Raw genomic sequence first — 15571 nt, forward strand, 5'->3', positions numbered from 1 at the left:
ACAAGATGATGAGTCGGGCCAGATCCAACACCTCAGAAAGCATAGAGAACTTAGAAATAAATAAGTAAGCAAAAGTTTTGAACATAGGAGTTCACTGAAAATTTAAATTCCATCTTTTCTCCAGGTCATTTCTTGTAAGTACATTCATCTTTTCTTTTTTCAGTGTCTAAGGCAGTTATAATCTTCTCCACTCATCCGGGAGCTTACTGAAACCTTCTTTCTGTTGTTCATCTTGTCTGCCTGAAATTTTGTTTCCCCCTAGAGAAATTAAGAAAGCTGCCTAATACCAGAACCGTGTCTTATACTTAAGCACCCAGTACAGCATCCCACACTGGGGAGTACACTCTGGAAATGACACAGGAAATTTAAAATATTATTTGAGGGGGGTGTTTAGGAAAATAGAGTGTTGGAGTCCCTGGGTGATACAAATGGTTAAGCGATTGTCTACTAACTGGAAGGTTGGTAGTTCGAATCCATTCAGAGGCACCTTAGAAGAAAGGTCTGTCAATCTACTTCCAAAAGATCACAGCTACTGAAAACCCCGTGTACAGTTCTACTATGAAACACATGGGATCGCCTTGAGCTGTAATCAACTCAACAGCAACTGGTTTGAGTTTTTGGAATATATGGAGAGAGGCCTTAGTTCTTAAGTCAATAGTTCTTTCTTCCTCACCCCGGACAAATTAAAAAAAAAAAAAATCAGTGATAGCCAATTATTTGCCAGCCACATGTACCTGTCAACTATTCATATTTAAAATGGTGATTTCAATAGCTCCTTGTGTAGATAAGCATACAGAATCCCTGGCTGGTGCAAACAGTTAAGCATCAGACTACTAACTAATTACTACTACTAAAGGCTGATGGTTCAAATGCACCCAGAGGTGCCTCAGAAGAAAGACCAGGCAATCTGCTTCCTAAAGGCCACAGCCCTGAAAACCCTATGGCATGTAGTTCTACCCTGCATTCATGGGATCACCATGAATCAGAATCCATGGCAACGAACAATAACAGATGAGTGTAGAAAGGTCCGAGATGGTTGTGTAATCTATTCAAAGTCACACATTTTTGTAAAAAGAAGAGTCTGAATGAAATAAATTTTTCATCTGGTTGATTTCAAAGTTTAAATCCATTCAACCCCAAAAATGTGCTCAAATTTTAGGTTTTATGCACCTGGAAAAGCCTAGGTTATCAGGTGAGATTTGCTCAGCCATTGACCTGTGAATAGTATCTCTCCACTTCCTCTAACCCATGCCCTTCAAAGCCCTACTTGGGGTGGCTGAAAATACTCAAAGCTGATGACCCAGGCTCCACTCCCTCAGGGCTCCTGTGTTTACTCCAGCTATCTCCGCCGCCAGGTCCATTACTCACCCCCTCCGATGTTCTCTTCATTAAAACAAAACAAAACCACAGTACCCAGCCTTCCCATCTGTAGTAGAATGTGCGGAAGAGTTGGGAGGACCATCTTGCACCATAAAATGAAACAAACAAACCAACCAACAAAGAAGAAAGGAAACCACTGATAACACAAAGATGAACTGATACGAATTCTTTAGATATTCTTGTATTTGAAATTCCTTTCTCACCACCACACCCCAGCATGCTCTCTTGGACTTTCTCCCCTCAGGGTCCTTGATTTGGTTGAGTCTGTAAATAATAAGCAGCCCTGGTGGCACAGCGGTTAAGTGCTTGGCTGCTAAACAAAAAGTTGGTGGTTCAAACCCACCATGGCACTCCCCTGATCTCTTCTTTCTCCTTACCCATGCCCCTCGTGGAAAAATAAGCCAACGTCTCACTGTCTCCTGCAGAGAAATTCTATCCTCTTCTCTGAAGCTTGGGGATGAAAACCTTGTGACAGAGAAAAGCATGGGGCTAAGCAGTTGCAGGGTGGTCCAAGGAGGTTGTCTGGATGAGACCATGACTAAATTTTGCCTGAAAGGAAGAGCAGGAATTGACCAAGGGAGGCGTGGGGGGAAGCAGGGCATTTTAGGCAGAAGAAGCCGTCTTCCAGGGGAAGTGAAGATTTCCCCTAAAGCATCTTTTGCAAAGTCAGTGTTTAATCCTTAGAAAAGCAAAGCAGAGCTATACATACGCCCCTAAAGAAAGCCGGGTGTACCTAGGACCTAAATAAGCCAAAAGCCAAACCCTTTGCTGTAGCGTTGATTCAGACTCGTAGTGGCCTCATGTGTCACAGAGTAGAAAGGCTTCATAGGGTTTTCTTGTTTTGTTTTTTTTTTTAATCTTTACAGAAGCAGATTGCCAGGTCTTTTTTCCACAGCATCACTAGATGGGTTTGAACTGCCAACCTTTAGGTTAGTAGCTGAGCACAAACCATTAGCACCACTCAGAGACCTAAAAGACCTGAATATAGTTCATTGAAATTCAAGTGCACCTTTTTTTTTTTCTAGCACTGTGCATGGATACCTGTGCGGTGGAGGTAGATGAAGGCTGTTACACCTCATCTTTCTTCCTCCATCGAAAAGGATGCTGCAATTGTTGCCACAGCACCGAGATGCACACTTTCTCTACAGATGCCGTCTTTATGGCATGGAATCCCCTGAGTGCACTACCAGGCTCTTATTTGCTTGGGCACATGACAGCTAGCGGAGTTGTCTTGTACTCAACAATTTAGTGTGAAAGACATGGGCGCCATTATCTCCAATGCCTCTGAAGGATTGTAATTAAGGACGACAGCATTGAAAGAGAATTTGAGATTTTTCTTTAGCAATGATGCTATAAATTGAGGACGGTACAGGATTCTGGACAATTGAACCTCCAGGCAGGCACTCAGTCATAATTGGCATTGATTTAACAGTCCACAGCTTACCCCCTGCATCATAAATTGACCGGAAATGACAGGCAACTAAGATTAACACTTTTAAGGGACAATGTTCTACCTAAATAAATAAATACCAGAAAAAAGATAAAATGGAATTGCTTTGCACTTCATGCCTCTCTCTAACCCATGGAAATCACACTGAGGAGCTGTAATTAGAAAACATTTCCCCAAGCAAAGTTGGGTGATTTCCTGGATTTTTCAAACAGAATTCGTTTGTGGTTGGATGCCATTTTGGTGGAGTTGGTTCAAACACAGAGAATTCAGCCTTTTAAGCTCTGTAGTTTAATAAAGGTTTCTAGGTGTAGCCCTTGTTTGCTTTGAAGGTTTAGAGTAATGGTTTGGGTACAGGCTTTGGGACAGGACAGCCTGGGTTCAAATTCCATCTGTGCTTCCTGTGAGTGGATGTCTCAGGTTAAATCACTGAATTCTTCTTTGTGGCAGGTGTCTCACATTTAATGGGAAAGCAACAATGGAACCTTATGAACAGTGTCCACATGCTATAAATGTTAGCTATTAAAACCAGCATCCTGGTCACGGAACTTAAATAACGATAGGGATGGGGGAGTAGGGACTATCATGGAACCCCTATGCTCAAGGAAAATAAAATTGCTTATTTAATTCTGAGTAGATACTACAGTCATGTGGCTCATAACTCAAAAAAACATACAAAAATGTATATACAGAGAACTCTCGCTCCACCTCCACTTGCCCACTACCCAGCCACGTCTAAATTCCTGAACCACAGAAACTATATAAACCCATTGCTGTTCAATTGATTCTAACTCATAGCAACCCTATAGGACAGAGTAGAACTGCCCTATAGTGTTTCCAAGGCTGTAACTGCCGACCTTTCAGTTAGCAGCCTAACGCTTAATCACTGCACAACCAGGGCTTCTTAGAAACTGGGTATTGTTGTTGTTGTTAGGTGCCGTCGAGTCGGTTCCAACTCGTGGCGACCCTATGCACAACAGAATGAAACCCTGCGCCATCCTTACAATCGTTGTTACACTTGAGCTCATTGTTGCAGCCACTGTGTCAATCCACCTTGTTGAGGGTCTTCCTCTTTTCCCCTGACCCTGTACTCTGCCAAGCATGATGGCCTTCTCCAGGGACTGATCCCTCCTGACAACATGTCCAATGTATGAAAGACGCAGTTTTGCCATCCTTCCCTCTAAGGAGCATTCTGGTCGCACTTCTTCCAAGATGGATTTGTTTGTTCTTTTGGCAGTTCATGGTATATTCAATATTCTTTGCCAACACCACAATTCAAAGGCGTCAACTCTTCTTCGGTCTCCCTTATTCATTGTCCAGCGTTCACATGCATATGATGTGATTGAAAATACCGTGGCTTGGGTCAGGCACAGGTATTTTAGTCTTCAGGGTGACATCTTTGCTCTTCAACACTTTGAACAGGTCCTTTGCAGCAGATTTGCCCAATACAGTGCGTCTTTTGATTTCCTGACTGCTGCTTCCATGGCTGTTGAATGTGGATCCAAGTAAAATGAAATCCTTCACAACTTCAATCTTTTCTCCATTTATCATGATGTTGCTCGTTGGTCCAGTTGTGAGGATTTGTTTTCTTTATGTTGAGGTGCAGTCCATACGGCTGTGGTCTTTGATATTCATTAGTAAGTGCTTCAGGTCCTCTTCACTTTCAGCAAGCAAGGTTGTGTCATCTGCATAACGCAGGTCGTTAATGAGTCTCCCTCCAATCCTGATGCCCCATTCTTCTTCATATAGTCCAGCTTCTCGTATTATTTGTTCAGCATACAGATTAAATCGGAATGGTGAAAGAATACAATCCTCATGCACACCTTTCCTGACTTTAAACCAATCAGTATCCCCTTGTTCTGTCCAAACAACTGCCTCTTGATCTATGTAAAGCTTTCTCATGAGCACAATTAAGTGTTCTTGAATTCCCATTCTTCCCAATGTTATCCAGAGTTTGTTATGATCCACACAGTCAAATGCCTTTGCATAGTCAGTAAAACACAAGTAAACATCCTTCTGGTATTCTGTGCTTTCAGCCAGGATCCATCTGACATCAGCAATGATATCCCTGGTTCCACGTCCTCTTCTGAAACCGGTCTGAATTTCTGGCAGTTCCCTGTCGATATACTGCTGCAGCCGTTTTTGAATGATCTTCAGCAAAATTTTGCTTGCGTGTGATATTAATGATATCGTTTCGTTCTATAATTTCCACATTTGGTTGGATTACCTTTCTTGGGAACAGGCATAAATATGGATCTCTTCCAGTCAGTTGGCCAGGAAGCTGTCTTCCATATTTCCTGGCATAGATGAGTGAGCATCTCCAGTGCAGCATCTGTTTGTTGAAACATCTCAATTGATATTCCATCAGTTCCTGGAGCCTTGTTTTTCGCTAATGCCTTCAGAGCAGCTTGGACTTCTTCCTTCAGTACCATGGGTTCCTGATCATATGCCACCTCTTGAAATGGTTGAATATCGACTAATTCTTTTTGGTATAATGACTCTGTGTATTCCTTCCATCTTCTTTTGATGCTTCCTTCATCATTTAATATTTTCCCCATGGAATCCTTCACTATTGCTACTCGAGGCTTGAATTTTTTCTTCAGTTCTTTCAGCTTGAGAAACACCGAGCGTGTTCCTCCCATTTGGTTCTCCATCTCCAGCTCTTTGCACATGTCATTATAATACTTTACTTTGTCTTCTCAAGCTGCCCTTTGAAATCTTCTATTCAGTTCATTTACTTCATCAATTCTTCCTTTTGCTTTCGTTGCTCGAAGCTCAAGAGCAAGTTTCAAAGTCTCCTCTGACATCCATCTTGGTCTTTTCTTTCTTTCCTGTCTTTTCAGTGGCCTCTTGCCTTCTTCATGGATGATGTCCTTGATGTCATTCCACAACTTGTCTGGTCTTTGGTCACTAGTGTTCAATGCGTCAAATCTGTTCTTCAGATGGTCTCTAAATTCAGGTGGGATATACTCAAGGTCATATTTTGGCTCTCGTGGACTTGTTCTGATTTTCTTCAGTTTCAGCTTGAACTTGCATATGAGCAGTTGATGGTCTGTTCCACAGCCGGCCCCTGACCTTGTTCTGACTGATGATATTGAACTTTTCCATCGTCTCTTTCCACAGATGTAGTCAATTTGATTTCTTTGTGTTCCATATGGTGAGGTCCTTGTGTATAGTCACCGTTTATGTTGGTGAAAGAAGGTATTTGCAATGAAGAAGTCGTTGGTCTTGCAAAATTCTATCATTTGATCTCCGGCATCGTTTCTATCACCAAGGCCATATTTTCCAACACCGATCCTTTTTCTTTGTTCCCAACTTTCGCATTCCAATCACCAGTAATTATCAATGCATCTTGATTGCATGTTTGATCAATTTCAGACTGCAGCCGCTGATAAAAATCTCCTATTTCTTCACCTTTGGCCCTAGTGGTTGGCGGGTAAGTTTGAATGATAGTTGTATTAACTGGTCTTCCTTGTAGGCATATGGGTATTATCCTATCACTGACAGTGTTGTGCTTCAGGATAGATTTGAAATGTTCTTTTTGATGATGAATGCAACACCATTCCTCTTCGAGTTGTCATTCCCAGCACAGTAGACTATACGACTGTCCAATTCAAAATGGCCAATACCAGTGCATTTCAGCTCACTAATGCCTAGGATATCGATGTTCATGCATTCCATTTCGTTTTTGACAATTTCCAATTTTTCTAGATTCATACTTTGTACATTCCAGGTTCCAATTATTAATGGATGCTTGCAGCTGTTTTTTCTCATTTTGAGCCTTGCCACATCAGCAAATGGAGGTCCCGAAAGTTTTACTCCATCCACGTCATTAAGGTCGACTCCACTTTGAGGAGGCCGCTCTTCCCCAGTCATCTTTTGAGTGCCTTCCAACCTGGGGGGCTCAACTTCCAGCACTACATCAGACAGTGTTCTGTTGCTATTCATAAACACTGTCAGTCTGTCGTACCGTGGGGGCTTGGGTGTTGCTGTGATGCTGGAAGCCATGCCACCGGTATTCAGATACCGGCAAGGTCATCCATGGAGGACAGGTTTCAGCTGAGCTTCCAGACTAAGACAGACTAAGAAGAAGGACCCGGTAGTCTACTTCTGAAAAGCATTAGCCAGTGAAAACCTTATGAATAGCATCAGAACATTGTCTTATATAGTGCTGGAACATTGTCATATCCCATAGGCTCTCTTTTTCTCTGTTGCCACAGAGACAACTTCCTGCAAATATGGCCCGTGTGTTTTATTTTTGATATAGCATTGTCTCCATTGCTTTTGGGTAATCAAGCTACTGCTGTTGTTGTTCTCGTTGTTGTTAGGTGCCATCAAGTTGGTTCTGACTCATAGTGACCCTATGTACAACAGAACAAATCACTGCCTGGTCCCGCACCATCCTCACAATCATTGCTGGGTTTCTCAGCCCACTGTTGCAGCCACTGTGTCAATCCATCTCATTGAGGGTCTTCCTCTTTTTTGCTGACCCTCTACTTTACCAAGCATGATGTCCTTCTCCAGGGACTGATCCCTCTTTATAACTTGTCCGAAGTATGTGAGACAGATCTCACCATCCTGGCTTCCAAGGTGCACTCTGGTTGTACTTCTTCCAAGACAGATTTGTTCATTCTTTTGACAGTCCGTATTATATTCAATATTCTTTAGCAACACCATAATTCAAAGGCATCAATTCTTCTTCAGTCCTTCTTATTCATTGTCCAGCTTTTGCATGTATATGAGGCAGTTGAAAACACCATGGCTTGGGTCAGGCGCACTTTAGTCCTCAAAGTGACATCTTTGCTTTTTAACACTTTAAAGAGGTCTTTTGCAGTAGATTTGCTCAATGCAATGTATCCTTTGATTTCTCGACTGCTACTTCCATGGGCATTGATTGTGGATGCAAGTAAAATGAAATCCTCGACAATGTCAATCTTTTCTCCTTCATCATGATGTTGCTTATTGGTCCAGTTGTGAGGGTTTTTGGTTTCTTTATGTTGAGGTGTAATCCATACTGAAGGTTGTGGTCTCTGATCTTCATCAGTAAGTGCTTCAAGTTCTCTTTCCTTTCAGCAAGCAAGGCTGTGTCATCTGAATAAGCAGCTTGTTAATGAGTCTTTTTCTAATCCTGGTGCTGAGTTCTCCTTCACATAGATAATTAATTATACGCTGTGCACCAACCACTGTCCTGACTATTTCAGATACAAGATGGGGTGATTTACAGGTGGTTGTGGCACTCTTGGAGCCCTTGCGGCATGGTGGTTAAGAGCTCGGCTGCTAGCCCAAAGGTTGGCAGTTAAACCCACCAGCCAGCCGCTCCTTAGAAACCCTATGGGACAGTTCTACTTTGTCCTAGAGGGTCGCTATGAGTCAGAATTGACTTGATAACAACAGGTTTGGTTTGGTATGAAGTGGCACCCACAAGCAGGCTAAACACACTCCTGGAGGAAGAGAAAGCCCTTAGATGGAAGAGAAAGTTGTCTGCAGGCCCAGGATGTAGAAGATATGGTAGAACCCACGTGAGGTTGTATTTAATCATATTATCTTGGCTGAGGAATGGTGAGGCCTGATTCAGAATAAGAGTGAGATCAGAAGGGAGAGAGGTTTTAAAAGGTTTTTGTCATACTCACCGGCCCTAGGGAGAACATCGTATGCTGTGCAGGAATGCTGTGGCACCAGAGAAGTACCAGCCTCGGTCGTGAGGCAGAGGGAGAGCAGAAGTGTGGACAAGAACCTCTATTGTGGTTTCCATAGCAAAGAAGGGCAAGACAGGGCACACAGGCTTCCAGGGGGCTGGCTACTTTCAGAAGTGGCCCCCTGCAAAACTGATGTTTATTGTTAAGTATGAAGGCTTATGGTTTGTGGGCTATCTAAAGCTTTCAGGTGTTTTGGGGTGAGTCCTCCTTTTTACTCGAAGAGTCCCTGAGTGGTGTAAATAACTAACATGCTTGGCTGTTAACCAAAAGTTTAGAGGTTCGAGTCCGCCCACAGGTAGCTCAGAAGAAAGGTCTGGCGAGCTACATCTGAAGAATCGGCCGTTGATAATCCCATACAGTGCAGCTGTACTCTGACACACATGGAGACACCACGAGTTGAAGTCAACGCCCCAATAACTGCCCCCTTTTTTTTTTCTCTCTCTTAAGTGCAGCTAGGGGACATTCTAATGATGTTAAAGCCTCATTTTACAGAAATCGAAGATACGGTTAATACAGGCTGTTCTGGAGATCCGGTGAGAAACAAAGCATACACTCAATGTATGAATGTCAAGTAGGAGCCCTGGTGGTACAACGGTTAAGTGCTTGGCTGTTAACCCAAAGGTCGGTGATTCAAACCCATCAGTTGTTCTTTGGGAGAAAAGACCTGACAGTCTGCTCCTGTAAAGATTATAGCCTAGGAAACCCTGTGGGACAGTTCTGCTTTATCAGAAATCAACTCAACAGTGCTAACAACAAGAACATGAAAGCCAGGTAGGCTTCAAAGGAGTATACACGTAGGAGTGTTATTAATATTAACAAAACTTGCCTTCCTAAGGAGTCAAGAATGAGCCACTTAAAAAAAAAAGAAAAGGAACTTCGAAGTAATTCTATGCTCTGACTGGAAGCATCATGGATTCTTCCAAAATGTACCTTATTAATCCAGGAAGCACAGCGATCCGAGGGCTTCTCGTTCAACCTTTGCTAACCCCGTGTTCTGCAACTGTGGCCACCTGAGTCCAAGAGTGTTTGCTGAAGCACTTAGCCATCTTTTCCTTTGGGTACTTTGTGCTTGGCACTTGGTAGCAACTGTGGAATATTTATTGAACAGATATTGCATCTGTTTTCCAATCCACTCTAAATTCCTGTTCTTTATTCACCCAAGCAACGGCACTGTCATTTCTTAAAATATGCCTGCTTCTTCCTTTCTAAGAGCTGGCACCTAATACCAAACTGATTTATGCAGAAACAGAATTTTGTATATTCTGTGAATAATGGTGAATACAATTATTAAACTTTGGATACTTCAACCTTTGGGAGTGATTGATTTTTCTGGCCATTTCCATCTGAGTTGGTTTTGGTCTAATCCATGATGTAAACAGACTGGGATCTGACAGCATATTAATCCACATGACACACCATTCCCAGGGGCTGCATAAGTCCTTCAGCCCAAAGGCCAAAACAAGTCTCTGGTGTTTTCTCTACCACATCACTTAAGAGAAGGTCACAAAGAAAGCAGCTCCAGGTCAAATGATGTTTATTATGAAGTAAATAGAGTCAGGCCCACTCGGGTGTGACTTTCATTTGCAGCAATGACAAGCAAAATGGCATAATGAAGGGCAGTGCAACATCCTTTTATCGAGGATTGCCGAGAGCTGAGATGATGCTGTCGTTGGGGAGCCAGCTGAGCAGCTGGGCTGATTCTGTCTCATATGACAGAGTAGAACTGCCCCTTAGGGTTTTCTAGGCTGTAAGTTTTACAGGAGCAGATTGCCAAGTCTCTCTCCTGGGAGTCCTGGGGTGGGCTCAAACTGCCAACCTTTGCGTTAGCAGCTGAACGTTTAAGAGTTGCCCCACCAGGGCTCCTCGTAGCTGATACAGTTCAGAGGGTCTCCATGAGCAATGCCCTTTGTGAGAAGGGTTGAGAGAGGGCTGAGGCTGCTGGAACCTGGACCTTATCTCAGAGAAGGAAATAGCTTAGTCAGCTGGTGCTAAAATACACTTGATAATCCACGGCAGAGAATTACCAACAATACCCTGCAGTTTGAATAGACTAATGAGTTGCATTTTTTTTCTTCTTTGCTATGAGTGCTATTCATTACCTTATATTATGCATTTGAAAAATTGCATCTTACTAAGATAAAATATGATCCTAAGTCCTTCCTTGCCTCTTTTACAATTGTAAGCTTATTGCCTTTTCAGTTTAGCTATCCAGAATGCACTGCTTTTTGGCTTTTATTACTCCCAAGTCCTTATGAGTTGTTTTTTTTTCTTCTTCTTCTTCGGTTATGTGCTTTTAACACTGTAGCAAATTTACTTAATGTGGTCTTATCTACCATGTTTCCTGAAAACTGTCTGGAAGTATATCATTGTTGTTAGCTGCCGTCCAGTCAATTCTGACTCACGGCAGCCCTCTAGGACAGAGTAGAACTGTCGCTTAGGGTTTCCTAGACTGAAATCTTTACGGGAGCAGACTGTTCCCCCATTAGTCGGATTCAACTCAATGGCACACAAATATACATGGAGTCCCAGAATGATACAAATAGTTAATACACTCAGCTGCTAACTAAAAGGTGAGCAGTTTGAATCCACCCAGTGGAGCCCTGGAAAAAAGGCCTGGCAACTTAGTTCCAAAACACCAGCCATTGAAAACCCTATGGAGCTCAATTCTACTGACACACATGGGGTAGTCATGAGTTGAAGTGGACTCCACAGCAGCTGGTCGTGTGTGTGTGTATGTGTGTGTGTGTGTGTATAAACCAAAAAACAAAACTTGTTGCCATCAAGTGGATTCCGACTCATAGAAACCCTATAGGATAGAACAGAGCTGCCCCATAGGGTTTCCAAAGAGCAGCTGGTGGATTTGAACTGCTCACCTTTTGGTTGGTAATCAATCTCTTAACCACTGTACCACCAGGACTCCATATATATATACATACACACATAAACACACACACATGTATAGCTATAAAAAAAAATTTCTATACACATATACATAATATTTAAAATGTGAAACAGTAAATGCAGCAGTCAAAACTTGTACAAAATGTCATGGGACTCTAACAGAGGGGAAAGTAACATCTCTGTCATGTCTTAAAGTCTCCCAAAGAAAGGGAAAGGGCATTAAAATTACAGCAGATCAGACCTGCAGCCACCTCACTCTTTTCAAAGACCAGCAAGTAACCATCAGAATCCAGTGGAAGATGGCATTCTAGGGAGGGAGAAAATCAGAAAGAAGGAACCCAGACAAGAAAGCACCAAGTGTGCCTGAGGTCAGGAGGGAGGTGTGGAGTTGGACATGATGGTCCATGTTCAGTAGGTTCCCACTTGCTGACTGTTGGCTGTGGGCCAGGCCCTGCTCTGGGCACCTAGATAAAGCAGAAATCAGTGTATAATAGATTCCTGCTCTCATAGAGCTTGTACGCTAATGGGGAAAACCGAAAATAAGCAAATAAATAAGTATGAAATAAAATAATCAGCTCATAATGACACCTATGCAAAGAGTTCAACTGGGATGATGCTATCTTCTGATGGCGAGGTCCTGGGAGCTGACAGGGAAACCAGGGTCTGCATGTCAGGGCAGAACAGGTAGGCAAATCAGTGGGGGTAGGAGGGCCTACTTCAGGCAGAAAGTCATTCAGTGCAAAGTTGGTGAAGATGTTAGAAATGAATTTGTTGTATTCAGAGAAGGTCGGTGTAGCTAGAAATGAGGAGGCCAGAGGACAGGATGAAAGAGAGGTTGTCAGGATCCAGGCTATTTAAGGCTTTTCTGGAAGGTGTGTTCACCCCCTCGGCCACCGCTGTCTTTTAGTTTAATTACATTTCTTCTCAGTAACTGAGAATTTTGAGCAGGGGAGTAAGCTGATCTGATCTATAATTTCAAATGACCATTCGGTCTGCTTGGAGAAAGGACTGGGGCGGGGGGGTGGGGGGGGAGATTGGTAAGAGCTTAGAAGATCCTTGCAGACATTCAGGTATGAGATGATGGTAGCCTGGGTAAGGGAGCTAGCAGAAATTGAGATAACCAGGTAGATTTAAGATATGTTTTGGAAGAGGACTTGCTGATAGATTTAGTGAGGAAGATTAGAAAAAGGGAGGCCCCGAGTAGGGCCTTACTAAGATGGGGTTTCTTTGAAAGGCTTCAAGAAAATTATGTTATGAGCACAACTGAATTCAAGGAAAAAAAAAGGAAGACAGTCATTCTGACTTCAGTGTTTTATAAACCTTTGTCATTATTATGTGACCTTTATAATTCTGCTGCAATCATATGAACGTCTGACGTTAAATTTATGTGAACCTCTACTGCCTAAATGCATTTATGCCGATAATTTGCATTGACTCTTCGTTTTTGCTTATACATGTGCTATTTTGAAAGGAAACTTTACTCCCATATGGGGAAATATAAGCCAGGGGTAGCGTTATCTGCTGACAATTCCACGCTGGTATAACCAGAAAAAATTGAAAAATAATTTAAAAATAGAAATTAACTTCCTCATCCATAATTCAATGCGCTTTTGTTTGTTTGTTGTTTTCTTATGGACTCCCCTTATACCTACTTGAAATCACTGGTTAAGAAACACCAGTTTAAATGCATGAAAACAAGCTAACCCATTGTCCACAAGTCCATTCCAATCCATGGCAACCTCATATGTCCAATCATAGAACTGCTCCTTATGGTTTTCTTGGCTGTAATCTTTACAGAAGCAGATCACCAAGACTTTCTTCCAGGGAGCATCTGGGTGGGTTCAAACCGCCAACCTTTATGTCAGTGGTGGTGTTAGGTGCCATCGAGTTGGTTCCAACTCATAGCAACCCTGTAGGACAGAACTGCTACATTGGGTTTCCAAGGAGTGGCTGGTGGATTTGAACTACTGACCTTTTCGTTAGCAGCTGAGCTCTTAACCATTGCACCACCAGGGCTTCTTTAGGTTAGTAGTCAAGTGTATATCATTTGTGCCACCTATTGAAAACTAGGCTCCGACTGAAAACAAGCTGTTCTTGTGTGCCATTGAATTAATTCTGACTCATAGCAACACTTTATGACAGAGTAGGACTGACCCATAGGGTTTCCTAGGCTGTAATCTCTACAGAAGGAGATTACCAGGTCTTTTCTGAGGCTGATCAGCTGGTAGGTTCGAACTGCCAACCTTTAGGTTAGAGCTGAGTGTTCAACAACCTAGGGGCTATTAAAATCCACCAGCTGGTGGTGTTTCCTGGTCTAATCCAACTCTCTATCAGAATTGTTTTTGAAATAATTCTGTGGGAGAGTGGAAACAAAGAAAAAAATTAATAATTATCCTTGTTCTCAAATTAATTTTAGTAGAAAGCAGACCTAAGCAATACAAAATCTCCTATTGGTGTGAAACAGCTAATTCCCTAAGCTCCCATCTAGCTCACAGGAAATGAATTAGATTCTGGAATGAATCCAGCTCGTTTGTTCTCTTAATTCAAGATTCATTCATCGGCCTCAGGCTTATGGTTACTGGTGAAAAATAAATTTAAAACATTTAAATTCAATGTGGAACTTAAAAAAGAAAGCAGGGATGATTCCCTATGGGTAAATCACCAACAAAATAGGTTCTTGTACCATTTACTGAAGGCTGACATTGAAGCTCCCAGGAGCAGAAAGGTGAGGGATATTTAGAGAAAAACATAAACCATTTAGAAGTGTGCCGTGTGCTGGGTCAGACACTCAGTAGAGCAGTTTGAAGCCTTATCAGTGAATTCAAAATAGACACACCTATTCATGACCCATGAATATAGGCACTGCATTCTCTCCTGGGTTTTCTTCCCCAAAAAATTGCAGATAGCAAGCCTGGATACAGAAATGCCACCCTGAGGTTACTGCCCATCATTCATCTGACTATACGATTATACAAAATTTCAGTGTATGCAATGATCCAAATGAAAGCTCTTTCTTTTCTGGCCTTTGTGCCCCAAGAATTAAATCTGTTCAAATTCTTGTGACCAGCGTGTTATGTTTCGCCTTTACACCCATTTCTCCTTTTCTGGCAGTTTACACTCAAGCCAATTAAGTCCAGCATGCTTTACTGGTAGGTCCTGCTTTTCCCATCTCCGGGAATATGTTAACTCCGTCCCCTCTACTTAAAATGCCTTTCTATAAATTGCCTGTCCATAAGTCCTACTGGTTTTCAAAACTCAGCTAAAATCCGCAATCTTCAGAAATCTTTCCCATATCCTTCAAACCCAGAGTTCCCACATTTTACATCTTGCCTTAAATCACTGGCTCTCTAAACCCGTTGTCTTCCAGTTGATTCTGACTCATAGTGACCCTTTAGGACAGAGTAGAACTGTGTCATGGGGTTTTCAAAGCTGTAATCTTTACAGAAGCACACTGCCATATCTTTCTCCCACAGAGAGGCTGGTGGGTTCGAATTGCTAAACTTTTGGTTAGCAGTCGAGGGCTTAACCACTTTTCCACTGGCGCTCCATTGCTGGCTTGCTAAGGGAAGGTAATTAGTACATGAGTAAATGCCCACAGCGATTTTTATCATTAGGAAATGTGGACGAACAATTCTCTACTCACAGTCCATCGTCCTGTGATTTTAGAGTTTTTGTACATAGGTCTTTTGTGATTCTTATCTCGCTGTATGAGACAACATTGAACTGCTATGCATAAGGTTTTCACTGGCAAATTTTTTTCAGAAGTAAACTACAAAGTCCTTCTTCCTAGTCTGTCTTAGTCTGGATGCTCAACTGAAATCTGTCCACCGTGGGTGATTTTGCTGGTATTTGTATACCAGTGGCATAGCTTCCAGCATCACAGCAACGTGCAAGCCCCCACAGTACCACAAACTGACAGATGTGTGGGGTCTGATACAGTGCCAGAAGATGAGCCCGTCAGGTTGGAAGGCACTCAAAATACAATTGGGGAAGAGCTGTCTCCTCAAAATTGAGAGACTTTAATGACACGGATGGAGTCAAGCTTTCAGGACCTTCATTTGCTGACATGGCATGACTCAAAATGAGAAAGAACAGCTGCAAACATACATTATTAATAGGAAAGTGGACTTTATGAAGTATGAATCTA

Source organism: Loxodonta africana, chromosome 14, assembly GCF_030014295.1.
Source record: "Loxodonta africana isolate mLoxAfr1 chromosome 14, mLoxAfr1.hap2, whole genome shotgun sequence".
In the NCBI taxonomy this organism is placed as follows: domain Eukaryota; kingdom Metazoa; phylum Chordata; class Mammalia; order Proboscidea; family Elephantidae; genus Loxodonta; species Loxodonta africana.